Source organism: Triticum dicoccoides, chromosome 2A, assembly GCF_002162155.2.
Source record: "Triticum dicoccoides isolate Atlit2015 ecotype Zavitan chromosome 2A, WEW_v2.0, whole genome shotgun sequence".
In the NCBI taxonomy this organism is placed as follows: Eukaryota; Viridiplantae; Streptophyta; class Magnoliopsida; order Poales; family Poaceae; genus Triticum; species Triticum dicoccoides.
In genome coordinates, this window is record NC_041382.1 from 639,455,558 (window position 1) to 639,460,136 (window position 4,579).

A 4,579-nucleotide genomic window follows, 5' to 3' on the forward strand; every position below is an offset into this window, starting at 1 on the left:
TCGATCGGCTTCAGTTAGCAGCAGTAGTGAAGGAATCGCTCGATCGGGTTCAGTTAACAGCCATCGATCGATCGCTCGGGTTCAGTAACGCGTAGCCTATAGTGCAATCGCTCGGGTTCAATTAGAGCCAACGCCTTGCACACATGCGCGTACGTGTACGAGAGAAACGCGCATCGCTCGGCCCCCGACCTCCCACCGTAACCGGGAACTCCCCGAAATTTTCCTCGCCCTCGCTTCTACCATGGTTTTTTCCGTCATCGACGGCCCAAAGAATGTCATGCAGCTGCGTCTCCGGCCCGCCCAAGACGAAAAGCCCATTTTATGTCATGATTTTTTGTCATAGAAGTAGGAGCCCACCACATCTATGATGATACCAGGTTTTGTCACAATTATCGTCATAGAAGTGTCATATGTATGATAAAAAAATTCGTTTGGTCCAAAATGTCACGGATGTGTCTTTTTTTTGTAGTGTCTTAACAGGTAGGGGACCAAACACACTCGCTCTCCCCCGGACGGATTGGGGAAGTCCTTTGCCTGAGTCCCCTCATTGAAGGAAGCTAGCCCTGCTCGAACAGGGACTAGATCTGCGTGGGGAAGGTATCCCTGCGTTTGCAATTTTGTCAAATGGCTATAAGACACGGAACACTTCTCCCACTCGCCTTTCTCTAGGATGGGACGAGCAGAGGAGCTGGGAACACTAGCCATGCTGGAATGGTTTCTCCTAAGCAGTCTTTGGGGATTTCTTCTGCGCAGCGCTGAATGGATCTAGGATCCAATCTTGTTAAATAGGCGCTCTTTCTCGCATGGATGAGGTGTTATTCGCAAAAAACACCCTGACTTTCCACATTCGCTCGACACGTGGAGGATGAAGATTATTCAACGCACAGAAGCCAAGGAGGTGACATTAGGGTCAATGGTCGAATACATTACTTGGAGATCATTGAAGGGCGAACCCGCCCTGCAATACTGAAGACAACTTATGTGCCGAGCACTTCACTATTGAAGACTGGTTCGGGGGCTACTGAGGGAGTCCTGGACTAAGGGGTCCTCGGGCGTCCGACCTGTTATCTATGGGCTGGACTGATGGGCTATGAAGACATGAAGATCGAAGACTACACCGTGTCCGGATTGGACTCTACTTGGCGTGGAAGGCAAGCTTGGCAACCGAAGATTCCTTCTTATGTAACCGACTCCATGTAAACCCTAGATCCCCTCGGAGTCTATATAAACTGTAGGGGATAGTCCGGAAAGGACACCGCGTATACTCATTACCATATTCATAGGCTAGACTTCGAGGGTTTAGCCATTACGATCTTGTGGTAGATCAACTCTTGTAATACTCATATTCATCAAGATCAATCAAGCATGAAGTAGGGTATTACCTCCATAGAGAGGGCCCGAACCTAGGTAAACATCGTGTCCCCTCTCTCCTGTTACCACCGATCCTAGATGCACAGTTCGGGACCCCCTACCCAAGACCCGCCAGTTTTGACACCGACAGCGGGTATCGTTATTTTCTCACCTTCACAGATGATTTGAGCAGATATGGGTATATCTACTTAATGAAACATAAGGCTGAAACATTTGAAAAGTTCAAAGAAATTCAGAGTGAAGTAGAAAATCATCTAAACAAGAAAATAAAGTTTCTACGATCTGATCGTGGAGGAGAATATTTGAGTTACGAGTTTGGCCTACATTTGAAACAATGTGGAATAGTTTTGCAACTCCCGCCACCTGGAACACCACATCGTAATGGTGTGTCCGAATGTCGTAATCGTACTTTACTAGATATGGTGCGATCTATGATGTCTCTTACTGATTTACCGCTATCGTTTTGGGGTTATGCTTTAGAGACAGCTGCATTCACGTTAAATAGGGCACCATCTAAATCCGTTGAGACAGCACCTTATGAACTATGGTTTGGCAAGAAACCAAAGTTGTCGTTTCTTAAAGTTTGGGGCTGCGATGCTTATGTGAAAAAGCTTCTACCTGATAAGCTCGAACCCAAATCGGAGAAATGTGTCTTCATAGGATACCCAAAGGAAACTGTTGGGTACACCTTCTATCACAGATCTGAAGGAAAGACATTCGTTGCTAAGACTGGATCCTTTCTAGAGAAAGAGTTTCTCTCGAAAGAAGTGAGTGGGGGGAAAGTAGAACTTGATGAGGTAACTGTACCTGCTCCCTTATTGGAAAGTAGTTCATCACAGAAACCGGTTCCTGTGACACCTACACCAATTAGTGAGGAAGCTAATGATGATGATCATGAAACTTCAAATCAAGTTACTACCGAACCTCGTAGGTCAACTAGAGCAAGATCCGCACCAGAGTGGTACGGTAATCCTGTTCTAGAGGTCATGTTACTTGACCATGACGAACCTACGAACTACGAGGAAGCGATGATGAGCCCAGATTCCGCAAATGGCTTGAGGCCATGAAATCTGAGATGGGATCCATGTATGAGAACAAAGTGTGGACTTTGGTTGACTTGCCCGATGATCGGCAGGCCATCGAAAATAAATGGATCTTCATGAAGAAGACAGACGTTGATGGTAATGTTACTATCTACAAAGCTCGACTTGTTGCGAAAGGTTTTCGACAAGTTCAAGGAGTTGACTACGATGACAACTTCTCACCAGTAGCGATGCTTAAGTCCATCCGAATCATGTTAGCTATTGCCGCATTTTATGATTATGAAATTTGGCAAATGGATGTAAAGACTACATTCCTAAATGGATTTCTGGAAGAAGAGTTGTATATGATGCAACCTGAAGGTTTTATCGATCCAAAAGGTGCTAACAAAGTGTGCAAGCTCCAGCGATCCATTTATGGACTGTTGCAAGCCTCTTGGAGTTGGAATAAATGTTTTGATAGTGTGATCAAAGCATATGGTTTTATACAGACTTTTGGAGAAGCCTGTATTTACAAGAAAGTGAGTGGGAGCTCTGTAGCATTTCTAATATTATATGTCGATGACATATTGTTGATTGGAAATGATATAGAATTTCCGAATAGCATAAAAGGATACTTGAATAAGAGTTCTTCAATGAAAGACCTCGGTGAAGCTGCTTACATATTAGGCAGCAAGATCTATAGAGATAGATCAAGACGCTTAATTGGACTTTCACAAAGCACATACCTTGACAAAGTTTTGAAGAAGTTCAAAATGGATCAGGCAAAGAAAGGGTTCTTGCCTGTGTTACAAGGTGTGAAGTTGAGTAAGACTCAATGCCCGACCACTGCAGAAGATAGAGAGAAAATGAAAGATGTTCCCTATGCTTCAGCCATAGGCTCTATCATGTATGCAATACTGTGTACCAGACCTGATGTGTGCCTTGCTATTAGTTTGGCAGGGAGGTACCAAAGTAATCCAGGAGTGGATCACTGGACAGCGGTCAAGAACATCCTGAAATACCTGAAAAGGACTAAGGATATGTTTCTCGTTCATGGAGGTGACAAAGAGCTCATCGTAAATGGTTACGTTGATCCAAGCTTTGACACTAATCCGGACGATTCTAAATCGCAAACCGGATACGTGTTTTTATTGAACGGTGGAGCTGTCAGTTGGAGCAGTTCTAAACAGAGCGTCGTGGCGGGATCTACATGTAAAGCGGAGTACATTGCTGCTTCGGAAGCAGCGAATGAAGGAGTCTGGATGAAGGAGTTCATATCCAATCTAGGTGTCATACCTAGTGCATCGGGTCCAATGAAAATCTTTTGTGGCAATATTGGTGCAATTGCCTTGGCAAAGGAATCCAGATTTCACAAGAGAACCAAGCACATCAAGAGACGCTTCAACTCCATCCCGGATCAAGTCTAGGTGGGAGACATAGAAATTTGCAAGATACATACAGATCTGAATTTGCAGACCCGTTGACTAAGCCTCTTCCACAAGCAAAACATGATTAGCACCAAGGCTGCATGGGTGTTAGAATCATTACTGTGTAATCTAGATTATTGACTCTAGTGCAAGTGAGAGACTGAAGGAAATATGCCCTAGAGGCAATAATAAAGTTATTATTTATTTCCTTATTTCATGATAAATGTTTATTATTCATGCTAGAATTGTATTAACCGGAAGCATGATACATGTGTGAATACATAGACAAACATAGTGTCACTAGTATGCCTCTATTTGACTAGCTCGTTGATCAAAGACGGTTATGTTTCCTAACCATAGACATGAGTTGTCATTTGATTAAACGGGATCACATCATTCGGGGAATGATGTGATTGACTTGACCCATTCCGTTAGCTTAGCACTTGATCGTTTAGTTTGTTGCTATTGCTTTCTTCATGACTTATACATGTTCCTATGACTATGAGATTATGCAACTCCCACTTACTAGAGGAACACTTTGTGTGCTACCAAATGTCACAACGTAACTAGGTGATTATAAAGGTTCTCTACAGGTGTCTCCGAAGTTACTTGTTGAGTTGGCGTATTTCGAGATTAGGATTTGTCACTTCGATTGTCGAAGAGGTATCTCTGGGCACACTCGGTAATGCACATCACCATAAGCCTTGCAAGCATTGTAACTAATGAGTTAGTTGCGGGATGATGTGTTGCGAAACGAGT